General features: G+C 40.0%; 1 pseudogene; it reads left to right on the top strand.

The window, feature by feature from the left end:
* Positions 1-12,177: 12,177 nt before the first annotated feature.
* On the top strand, positions 12,178-12,358 carry LOC126026517 (uncharacterized; annotated as a pseudogene).
* Positions 12,359-13,151: the final 793 nt, after the last annotated feature.

Raw genomic sequence — 13,151 nt, 5'->3', positions numbered from 1 at the left:
TAAAAATCCTTTGTTGTTATTGAGATATCATTGATATACAAGAAAATCCTGACACTAAAGTATATAACTTGATGGCTTTGGAGTTCTGCATTTGCCTTTGAAACCATTATCAAAAGCAAATAATAAGTATTCATTACTTCTAATTTTCTCTTATCTGTTTCTCTCATATTTCTTTTTTTTTTTTACTTTTTTTAGTGAGAATATTTGATAAGATCTATGACATTATTTACTTTTTGTTTGTTTTTGTTTGTTTGTTTTTGGGTCACACCTGGTGGTGCTCAGAAGTTACTCCTGGCTTTATGCTCAGAAATCACTACTGGCAGGTTCTGGGATAAGATGCCAGGATTTGAACCCATGACCTTCTGCATGAAAGGCAAATGCCTTACCTCCATGCTATCTCTCCAGTCCCCATGATTTACTCTTTTAAAAACTTTAAATAGATATTAGTAACTATAGACATTATTCTACAAAACAAATCTTTCAGATATACTCACCATGCTTTATTGTTAGGTGGCCAGTCACCACACAGTACAGAGGACACAGAGTGAAGAGGGAAGAGAGAGGTTTATTAAGATTCAGCACTGAGGGCTGGGAAGGTGGCGCTAGAGGTAAGGTGTCTGCCTTGCAAGCGCTAGCGTAGGACGGACCGCGGTTCGATCCCCCAGTGTCCCATATGGTCCCCCAAGCCAGGGGCGATTTCTGAGCGCATAGCCAGGAGTAATCCCTGAGCGTCAAACGGGTGTGGCCCAAAAACCAAAAAAAAAAAAAAAAAAAAAAGATTCAGCACTGAGGGCCTGCAAGTCAAATGGACTTAATGCCATCTTGGTAGAATCTCCGTGTTAGGTAGCTGGCTGCCGCTCAGAATAGAGGACACAAGAGAGAAGAGTAGTAGGATAGATTTATTTTGTTTTTAATAAATAAAATAAAATATTTAATAAAATAAAATAAAAGTTTATTTTATGGAAACCATTGTGATTTACAAAGTTGTGTTTGAATTGAGTTTCAGGCATACAATGTTTCAGGGCCAGTCTCACCACTAGTGTTAACCTTTCCTCCATCAATATTCCCAGACTCATTCCCATGCCACCATATTCTACCTACCAGCCTGCCAGCATAATGGGCCTATTTTTAATTTTGGTTATTAAAGATTGAGTCTCACGATTTTGTTTATGTTGACTTTGGCTTGGATATTTAGTTCTATCTTTTTAACAATACCAATGCAACTGGGACCACTTGACCCCTGGATGTATTGTTTTATATTTGTGTTTCTTCTCCTCCACTCAATTTCTTTCTTTCTCCAATGAATATTCTGGTGTCAAGGGTATTACATGACAACTCCCATTTAAGCCATTGCATTTATTCATGTCATAATTCTAAATATCTCATGTAAGTGATATATCTTCTGGCTTACACTACTAACATTATATCTTCCAGTTTCATCTGTGTTAGAGCAAAATAAGTGATTGCATTATTCCTTTTAGCTATGTAGTATTCCTTTGTATATATGAACCCTTATGGCCCACTTGTCTATTATTGGACAACTAGATTTATTCTGCCTCTTAGCTAATGTACTAAATGCCGTGTTGAATGCTGGTGTGAATATATTCTTTTCGATCAGTCTTTATCTGTCCTGAGAATAGACCCAAAAGGGATTGCTGAATCATATGGCAGATCAATTTGCAATTTACAAAGAACCTCCAAACTCTTTTTCATAAGAATTGGACCAGGTAGCATTTCCACCAGCGATGGATGAGGGTTCCTTTCTCACCACATCCCTGCCAACACAAATAGTTTCCATTATTTTTGATGTGTACCATCCTCACCGGTATAAGATAATATTTCATTATTTACTTGATTTGAATTTTCCTAATGAAAAGTGACGATACATTTTGTGTGTCTGTTGGTTATCTCTGTCTTTCTCAGAGAAGTGTCTATTAATTTCCTCTCCCCATTATTTGATGGGGATTTTAGGTTTTTGTGGGATTAACCTTTGTGAGTACTTTGTATATCCCAGATATCAAAACTTTATCTAATGTGTTGAGCACAAATATTTTCTCCTACTCAGTTAAACAATCTTTTAGTTTTAGTCTGCATTTCTTTTGCTATACAAAAACTTTTTAGTTTATTATCAAAATGATAATCTTACCTAAATTACTATATAGAATCAAAGCAATCCCTTTCCTAATTCATACAACACTCTTCAAGGACTTAGAACAATCAATTATAAAGGTTTGTGGAACCTAAAAGACCTAAGATAGTCAAAACCATATTGAAAAACAAGAAACAAGTTAGGCATTATCTAACTTGAAGCTGTACTGGAAACCCATAGTGATCAAAACAGCATGGTATTGGAACAAAGACAGATGGGCCAATGGGTCAAAATAGATATCCAGTGTCAAACCCCCAGGTATATGGTCAATTAATCTTTGAGAAAGAAGCCAAGAACATGAAATGGAATAAAGACAGTGTCTTGAACAAATGGTGTTGATACAATTGGATAACCACATGTAAGAAATTAAAGATTAATCCATGTCACACACTTTACACAGAAGTCAATTCAAAGGATCAAAGACCTTGGATTAGACCTCAATCCATAAAGTTCACTGAGGAAAGCATAGGAAGAACATTCTAAGACTTAGACTTCAAAGTATTCTTCAATGTTAGAATGCCAATAGCAAGGACTATAATCAAATCTGAATAAATGGGACTACATCAAAGGCTAAATGTATTGATTCAGAGCTGAGGACCAATAAGTCAAAGGGACTTAGAGCTCTTAGGGACCATAAGTCAGAGACTTTAAACTCTGAGCATGGGGTAAGCACAGAATTTACACTATTTCAACCCACAACTGAGGAGAACATTTCCTGCATCAGAAAGGGACCTTGGGGGGCTGGGCAGTGGTGCTAAAGGTAAGGTGCCTGCCTTACCTTCGCTAGCCTAGGACGGACCGCGGTTCGATCCCCAGGCATCCCATATGGTCCCCCAAGCCAGGAGCGACTGCTGAGCACATAGCCAGGAGTAACCCCTGAGCGTCACCGGGTGTGGCCCAAAAACCAAAAAAAAAAAAAAAGAAAAGGACCTTGGGGTTCTTCAATGAGTCTTTCTGGCCTATAGTCATTCCCATGACAATATACTTTAAAAGTGGAAAAAACTGGTTTCTTTCTTTTTCTCTTACTTTTCTTTTTCTTTCTTTTTCCCTTTTCTCCTTTTAAATTCATATTGATAGCTCCCAGACAGACCCTAGCAGCATCCTTTTTTTTCCTTTTCTCCAACAGAACTACAGGGTTTAAATCATCTTGTTTTGCCTCAAAAACAGAGGGGAATGGGATGAAAAAGTGGTTAGTACCAGGAACAAACAGTAGTGTAACCTCTGAGTGGAAATAAAAAATGATCAAACCCAAACACTGAAACCAAAGTCATCAAAAACAGCATCAAGATACCCAATCTACATCACGTTATATACTAAAGAGACCTGCTACACTAGCAGTCCAGGTTGCAAAGGGTAGAGGTATGGGATGCATGCTGGGAACAGGGATGAAGGGAGGACAATACTGGTTGTGGGAATGGCCATAACTCATTGTCACTTTCACCTTAAAAATAACTGTGGAAGACTAATTAATGTTGGTCAAAATAAAAAATATATATAAAAGTTAAAAAAATTGTCAAAGATCACAAAAAAAAAATCGGAGGGGGCTGGTGTTGCAAGGTTTTTTGTTATTAGTTGCTTTGAATAGGCACAGTAATTGGGAAAATTAGAAAGGAAAATTTTATTGTCCTAAGAGATACAGAGCTTCTCCATCCTTGAAGCACACTGGGATTGTATTGGGATCAACTATAGGCTACCGCCATCCTCATTATTGAATCCTGAGAATTTTTTTTATGGTACCAGGAAATGTTCTTCTCAGTTGTGGTTGTCAAGGTCAGTCTTCTGTAATTAGAGATCTTGGTTTTCACACAGGTCCTAAGACAAAGTCTAGGATAGAGCCTTTATGATTCCAGAAGTTCTTCTCATCATGGTTGTTGCAGTCAGCCTTCTGTAATTAATGATCTTGGTTTTTGCACAGGTCAAGGGCAAGTGTATCTTCTGATTTCATCTCATTGTTAGGTGGTGAGATTGGGGAACCTGTCATTAGATCAGGTTGTAGCTGTTTTCTCGTCTTCAGGATGTCTTATGCACCTAGCCTGGCACAAGTTGGTGCCAGAGTGGTGTTTGGGACTTCCCCAGGGGTAGTTTTGTTTCTGGTACTGGTGCAGGGAATTGTGTCAGTTCTAAGGTTGAGATCCAGGATTGGACAGTTGATGTCCAATCTCATGTGCTAAGTTGAGTCCCCATGACAAGTGTTAGGGTGTGAGGAGCCCCTATATTATAACATTTATAAATTCTTATCCAGACCCACACCTGCCCAATCCCTTTACTTCACTGCTTCACTGCTTCTGTAGTACAATTTCCTCTCATTTGCACTAAAAAAATGTTTGAAATGATGCCATTCAATTTTATCTTTGAATGGCAAAATTTCCTTGAGTTTTTCACCTTTGATCATTTCTCTTGAGGTCACAGGTTAAAACCAGCCATAATCAATTATCATTAGTGGATTCATTAATTCAATAATCTTACATGCTGGTAAAACTTCTCATTCTTCTACATCATTTATTAAGTTATTATACAATAATTCATTAAAATAATTATTTTATTGTTCAATATAATTCACTAAACCCTCTATTTGAACTTTCTGGCTTTCCTTTTCTTAATATCTAGAGTAAACATTTATGGTCCATACCTAACAGGAGCTGGAGCAGTATCACAGTGGTAGTACATTTGCCTTGCATGCGGCTGACCCAGGACTGACACAGGTTTGATTACCAGCATCACATATGGTCCCCTGAGCCATTTCTGAGCAATTTCTGTGGGCGGAGCAAGGAGTAACCCCTAAGCACCACTAGGTGTGGCCCCCAAAAAAACAAAAACAAAAATATTCTAATAAACATCATCAGCTTACTGTTGCAATTTTTCTTATTACAAATATCAATCTTAAATTAATAAAAAAAGGGGCCGGCGAGGTGGCACTAGAGGTAAGGTGTCTGCCTTGCAAGCGCTAGCCAAGGAAAGGACCACGGTTCGATCCTCCGGCGTCCCATATGGTTCCCCCCAAGCCAGGGGCAATTTCTGAGCTCGTAGCCAGGAGTAACCCCTGAGCATCAAACGGGTGTGGCCCGAAAAACCAAAAAAAAAAGTAATAAAATTTACCTTAATTTTTTATGCTTTCAGACCACATCTGGAGGTGCATGGACTCGAAACACAGTGCTTTGGATCAGACCACGAGGTTCTAAGGGGCCCATGTAATGCTGTTGATGAAAGCCTAATGAGCTGAGTGTCTGCAAAGCACAATCAACTGTGAAGCTATCTTACTGTGGGAACAATCTGAACCACATTTTGATTTTAATTCTAACCTCTCCTTAATGTTAGAATTTTCTATATGCTGATCCTGAAAATATAGGTTCAAACCATTCACAATGTTGTATACGGTGCTGAGAGATGCTACCTATATGATATATGAGAAATTATATTGATGGCAATGAAAAGCAGGGTAAATATGGTGAAGAAGAGTATTCAATGAATGCGCTGTACATTTAAGATACAGAAAAAAATAACCAAGGTTCTGTACAAAATGTTTCAGTGGAAGAAAATGATAATTAGATAAAAGCTATTTATTATTTTCAAATGCTTCAATTAATATTTTTCAGTGAAATTTTTGTTAGAAAGAGGCTTTCTTCATTAATCTATTTGAATTTAGTGTCACTATAGCTCCTCATAGTCCTATGATCATGTTTGAGGGAAGATCTATAGAATACCAATTTTATTTTTTGTTTTTGAGCTACACTCTGTGACACTCAGGGGTTACTCCTAGTGCTCAGAAATCGCTCCTGGCTTGAGGGACCATATGGGATACCAGGGGATTGAACCCAGGTCTGTCCTAAGTCAACGCGTGCTAAGCAAACACCCTCTTCGCTGCTCCACTGCTCCAGCCCCTACCAGTTTCATTTATTTCTGAGAATAATTGTTCTCATTTCTCTATTTCCTTTTTCTCTCGTCATGTTTGCCAATTTTATTGCCCTTTCAGAAACATATTTTGTTTCACTGGCTTTTTACATTGTTTCTAAATTTCCTATTTAGTTTCTCTACTTAACAAAGACGTGTGTGTGTTTAAAGATTCTAGAGGTAAAATTTTTTTTTTTTTGTGGTTTTTGGGTCACACCCGGCAGTGCTCAGGAGTTATTCCTGGCTCCAGGCTCAGAAATTGCTCCTGGCAGGCACGGGGGACCATATGGGGCGCCGGGATTCGAACCGATGACCCCCTGCATGAAAGGCAAATGCCTTACCTCCATGCTATCTCTCCGGCCCTCTAGAGGTAAAATTTAGTATTTTTCTTTGAGCCTTATTTGTTAAAAATCAGGATTTAGTGCAATGTTTCTCTGAAATACATTGATCATAATCTTTAACATTGATGAAAGTAAATGTATTGTTTAATATTGAAGTATTCAGAAAACTGTTATTCTTCTATTCTCCATGTGCAGATTATTTATTTTGCTTATGGATAATACATTAATGAATTGAACTAAAAATATTAAAAGGCAGAGGGAAAAGTACAATATAAAATATTGATACAAATGAATTTTCAAAAAAAAAGCGTTATAATGTACCAGTGTAATACGTCAGAATATCACATTTTATCTTTATTTGTATATAGAAAGGTACATAAAAACAATGTTTTTGTTGTCTTGAACCAAAGTTGGTATTATTCAAGAAATATATCTGCATTCAAGTTCTGGGAATCGAGGGGTTACTGGTCACTCACCCCTGCTAATCCATATGCTGAAGTTTAGGGAATGATATTTTTAATGCAGATTAATCCGGGGAAGTTTTTTTCCTAGAACAGAGGTGCAGGTCGAGGGCAGCACCCTGGAATACAGGTAAGGGATTTGAAGTCTACACTGAAAACTTTCAAAATATCTCCTTCCTATAACTGGAAGCAATAGGCATAGTTGGTTCTGGGTTGTATCTAACTCTGGTCATTGGATAGGCAGCAGTGAGCTTACTGCTGATTTTGGATTCTTCCCATTTCTGGCAGGAAAGTCGCCGCATAAACCTGATGAATCTGTTGTTGCCTTGGAAGAAAGGGAGTCAGCCTGAGAGATTCCTTTCATGGGCACAGTTTCTCACTGGGTCCCGGGATGGGACGGTTGGGAGACTAAGTCCTGTCCCTGGCTGTCCCAAGGCCTGGGTGGGGTTGGGTCAAGGGGGTTGGGCGCCTCTTTGACATGCTTGGATCCTGTGGGACAACATTTTTCACAGAGGGCTTGTCCAGGATCAAAGGCGGCTTGAGAAGAGGTGATCCTGTCCTATGAGAGGGGCTGGCCAGGGCCTGAGCCTTGAGAAGAGCATCCTGGGCATGAGGACATGGGGGGAAGTGGCCTCCCAAGAAAAGAGGCCGTAACTGAGGTTCTGTCGGTGATCCGGTGGTGGGCTCTGGTCAGCCCATGATTCTGCAGAGGACACAGAGAAGGAGGGGAAAAGAAAGGACCCCGGGGCCTGTCTGGGGGAGGGGCCCCAGAAATCCTGCTCCATCTCCCTCCCAGCCTCGGGTTCATGAGGGCACAGTATCCCAACTTCTCCATAATGTCCCAGCACCCCAAAATGCCCCATAACGTCCCAGCACCCCAAACTGCCCCATAACATTCCAGTACCCCAAACTGCCCCATAACATTCCAGTACCCCCAACTGTCCCATAACGTCCCAGTACCCCCAACTGTCCCATAACGTCCCAGTACCCCCAACTGCCCCAAGGCCTCTGCACCCCATTGCCATGGCTCCCCCACCTGTGCAGGGCAGGCAGCCCCAAGCCCTGAATTGTTGCAAGAGAATAGTCACCTAGTTTGTATGGTCCTCCACGAGGGCTCCTCTCCTGCATCTTTCAAAAAAATGTTTTCCCACATCAGGGGGCGGCAGCAGAGCTTCTTTCTCCCCAAGGGTCCAGGGGTGACCCTGGTCAGCTCTGAACCCCCAGTGTCCCCTCAACCAACGGTCACCCACAGAGTCACCTGCTTCTGGCAAGGGCCTGTTCAACCATCTTCAGGGTCCCCAAACTCATCCAGGGAGTCCCAAGGACACAATTTCCTCAGGGGACCACCCCTCATTCACTCTCAGGGAATGTGGCCAAGTTTAGGTACAAATTTCCTGCCTCCCACACGCCCTACTGGAGGGCAGCGGCAACTGCCCAGACCACCCCTCATGCCCTAGGTTTGGCCCACGGGACTCTCCAAAGTCTCTCAGGATCTACCTTTTCTCCCACTAGCCGCTCCTCTCCAGGCCACGTTCTCTAGGGGAAGTGTCTATACTGACATCCTCAGAGTTCATGGCCTGTCACGATGTTCATGAACCAGGGTTCATGATGGCTGGAGAGGAGGGTCCCCTTGGAGGACTCAGAAAGCGGCTGTTACCCCTGGGTGTTTGGCATCTTCTACTTTCTGCCTTGCATTGCTGAGAAGAAAAGAAAGAGTGAGGGGAGGCCTCTGGGCTACTCAGAGAAGCCTCATCCGAGTAGCACAGGGACACTTCAATGAATTCAGGGTCAGGTCTCTTCCTGGCTTAATTACAACGATCCTAAAACCTTTGATTCTCCTCAGAGTGAGGCCCAGACTCTCGGTGCCAGCAGAGCCCTGTCAAGGAAACTCCTAAAACAAGATTCTGATCCATGTACTTCCTCAGGGAGAACCCTGGCCCCCTGTGCTGAGAGGTTCTCCGAAATTCATATCCTCTGTTCTGAGCATCTCAACAAAATGGACCCCTACATGCATCTGTGGATTGTGTTCTGCAGAGCTGAAATTCCAAAGAAACATCCAGTTCTTTAGCAGCATTGCATGTGGGGGTTTTCTCTCAGACTCAGCCACAACACCCAAATAGTCTCTGCACTTGAGTTGAAATTGGCTCTCCCTTAAGTCCTCAATCCTGCCCCTTGAATCTTTGAAAAAAGTAATTACCTACCCTACTTTCAAACCCAATCTTTGTGCTTCTCTGGTGTTTCCATCGTAGATATTGGCCTGCTACTAAATCCCCAGAAACTCTTCCTGTGTTCTTATCTTGTACAAGGAAGTTTGAGTAAAAATCATGAACAGGCCTATCCAGAAAACTTCAAATACCCTATACCACTCTGGTATTTGCCTATGGCAAATGATCCTAGAGCATGCAGGCCCTACTTATATAGAGTCAGTGACATCAGCAGTCACTGAGGTTACAGTGGGCCAGAGGACTGGTAGGGGACACCATTGTCATGGAAACCACAGACCCTACCACTATTACTACTACTTAGGGACCTAGGTGGTCTCAGTCCTGATCTCCAACCTCCCTTTGCCAAACTGGCCCTTCTATTTCTGGCTTTTTCTTCTAGCTCCCAAAACCTTATTCTTTCAGGAAGCCAGAGATCCTTTGAACCCTCTGGACTCTGGATGGCATAGGCCTTATTATCTTTAACGATTGATTTTTCTCATACCTGGTATTTATTTAATGAAATGCCAATGCTCTTAATTCTTTAATTATAGAAAATTTCATAATAAACTGAATCTAAAATTTGGTCATTTAAACAAGATGGAAGAGAAGGAGAAAAAAAATGTCATATGAATAGATAAGGTTCCCAAATGTACTTTTCCTAGTACTCTATTTGTAGAAGAAAAAAATTTCACTCAGTGACACTCTGAAATTCCTTCTTCATTAAGAGCACACCCTCACTGTACTGATAATTAGCTTACTCTCCTGATTTTTTCCAAGCTACATAGGCAAGAGAAATATTGTTCACTCTGGGGAACTTTAATATAGGAAAAGAGAGAAATATGCTTGTGTAAGTTAAAGAATAAGTCAAACTTCGAGAGCAGAACACAAGAAGTTGAGTAAAAGTAATGGTGGAGATCCTTTTTTATCCAGTGATGACCTCTTTGTTTTAAATACCTAGACTTCACAATTTCAAAAAGTGAATTTTTTTGCCAACTTCACAGACTCGGTTGTCCAAAGAGATGTAAACAAACCATAAAAAATTATGTATATTCTTTCCCCACAGCTGAAAGCTAAACAATTTTCAGAGGAAAGGGCAATCCAAGTCCCCACCCTGCTGAAGCCACACCTGCTGTGCAGTCGGTCGCCGAGAATCACCTCTTCACTAGCTCTCCTTCCCCATTCATCTATGCTCTCTGAAGAGACACCAATCTGACAAAAATTCTAGGTATGACAGTACTAGAGCTGACATTATCAAGCCTTTTTTGCCATCTCATACTTTAGGAAAACCTGGCAGCTTAAAGCATGCACCACTAAAGTAACATGGCCAGTTTAGAGGCCATGTAACAACTTCAATTTTTTAATACTGACATCCCCATAGAAACACACCAATTTAGACACTAATGTGTATCTGACCCTGCCTAATATTAAGAAGAAAGATATCACAGATTATTCAACTAGCAATAAGAGCTTACTAAACCTCCTCCCAATGACTTATTGACCTCATTACGATACAATAATTTTCACAAATTTTTGATGCTGTATCCTTTTTTAATTTCTTCTTTTTTTCTTTTTATGCTTTTTTGCTGTTGTCTCTTGCTTTTTTGTTTTAGGGACACACCAGGTGGTGTTCAGGTGTTACTCCTGACTTTAAACTCAGAAATAACTCCTGGCAGGCTAGGGGAACCATATGGGATACAAATGATTAAACCAGGGACCATCCCAGGTAGGCCATGTGCAAGGCAAATGCCACATTGCTGTGCTATTGCTCAGATCCCTCTTTTTATTCTTTTTTTTTCTTTTTATACTTTTATAATAACTTTGCTTCTTCTTATGTGTAAACACATGTATTATGCTCATGTAAGTTATTCATGATCTTTAAAGTAACTTATATTAAGAATAAATTTTTATTGCTCAAGCTCTCTAATTTTTGTGGCACTATGTTATAAAAAACATGATAATTTAATACAGCTTTTACAGCATATATTGGCTACCTAAGAATTTTTGCTTAACTCTATGAGTAAAGATGAGATATTTCCTTCTTTTCTATGTGCAATTCTTCCCTTATTTTCAGTAGGTATATTAACACTGGATGAACATCCCAGGTTTGCTCTGTTCAGAATTAATTAATTCTGGTGAGAGAGAACTGGTGTTAAGGCTCAGGCCTTATGTGAGACTGACCTTGATTTAATCCCTGGTACCACTTCAACTGATTCTCTTAGCACTGCTCAGAAGTGATCTCTTGTGGGGCAGAAGAAATAGCACAGCAATAGGGCATTTGCCTTAAAGGAAGTCAACATAAATTTGATCCCTGGCATCCCATATGGTCCCCTTGCCAGCCAGGATCAATTTCTGATTGCAGAGCTAAGAGTAACCTCTGAGTGTGCCCAGGTGTGGCCCAAAAATTTTAAGAAAAAAAAAGGGGTGATCTTTTGAGTGCTGGGCTCAGAACAAACCTTGATCAGCTTTTATTTTTGTTCAACTTTTAGCTCCCCTGCTCAAAAACTGGCTAATTATTTTTATATGGCCAGCCTCAGTAGAATCCAGAGTGAATTAAATAATTCTGTACATGCCTAATTATTCTACAAGATTTCCCAACTCTTTATTACATTATTAAATGTCCAATGACTTTAACTTGGGCTTTATCTAGACACTATGGTAGATGACTCAGATTTTTAAAATTTACCCAATTTTACCTCTTCTTAGGTTTGCAGTAATAATAATTATTATTGAATTTGGAATAAGTGAGGTTGAGATACAGGGAATATACAGAAATAGAGTTTTTGGGTTTGGTTTGGTTTTGGGGTCACACCTAGTTGTGCCCATAACTTATTCCAGTCTGTCTTCTGGATCACTCCTGGTAATGGTCAGTGGGGATTAACCTGGGTCAAACATATGCAAGACAATACCCTACTTGCTGTACTATCACTGTATTCTTAAACACTGTTCTTTTTATCATAATTTTAATATATAGATGCCTTTTAGCTATAGAAAGTCATTTAATTACTCTTTTAGAACATTTTTTCTGTCACTATTTTGGAACTATCAAAAAACTTAGATCTGTTACAAAGATGCAGTTATAGGATCTGATTCACCAAGAAGAAGTTGTCAATAATTTATATAAAATATGATGTAGGATTGTTTCTTGGCCTTTTGGGTAAGATCAAGTGCAGTATTAGTTCTTTTAGGTTTAATATCAAATGGTTATCTATCTAGTAATAATATGTTAAATTGTGTTGAGCACTGGTAAATGAATAGGGGCTTGCTGCATCTGTTCCACTCATCAACTAATATTGTTTCAGGAATGGTGAACACCCTAAGGGGACCAAAAAATGATAACAGAGGAACTGGAAAGATAGTAGAGCAGATAGGGCTCATGCATTTCATGTGGCTGAGTTGATTTCAAGGTCAGCTGCCTGACTTGGAATCTGGACAACTCATGTGGTTCCTGCCAGGAATAACCCATAAATATGGAGACAAGAATAAACCTGAAGTATCACTGAGTAAGGATCAAAAACAAACAATAATAAATGAAACAAAAGTCCAAGGATTTTGCTCATCACTGGGGAGATTTTTTTCAGTAGGAAGAAGATATAGGTTAAATCTGGTGGTTTTCTGGAACTGCATAAGTACTTTACCTTCTGTGCTGTGTTAACTTCTCAGACTCTACATTTTTTTGCTTCTGAGAAACAAGGATTAAAGTAAGTTCATATACATCATTTGAAACTGCTTTTGCATATCAATTAGTTTTATCGCTTATGCTTATTTGCAAGGGGTCCTCTTTCTTTTTTTAGGGAGGATCACACCCGGAGGTGCTCAGGGGTTACTCCTGACTCTGCGCTCAAAAATCAATCCTGGCAGGCTCAGGGGACCTTATGGGATGCTGGGATTCAAACTACCATCCTTCCTGTGTTGGCAGAGTGCAAGGAAAACACCCTATTGCTGTGTTATCTCTCCAACTTGAGGTTTTCTTTCAAGGTTAGAATCTGGATAGTCAACTAATCGTTGGGAGAGGTCAATAATCCTTGGCACTGATGATAATCTTTCTAGTCATCATCCAGCTCAACTACTCACATTTTCAGACAACAGTCCTAATCATTAAGTAAATGCT

Source organism: Suncus etruscus, chromosome 13, assembly GCF_024139225.1.
Source record: "Suncus etruscus isolate mSunEtr1 chromosome 13, mSunEtr1.pri.cur, whole genome shotgun sequence".
NCBI classification, from domain to species: Eukaryota; Metazoa; Chordata; class Mammalia; order Eulipotyphla; family Soricidae; genus Suncus; species Suncus etruscus.
The sequence above is the reverse complement of the archived record's forward strand: the minus strand, read 5'-3'. Positions and strand labels throughout refer to the sequence as shown.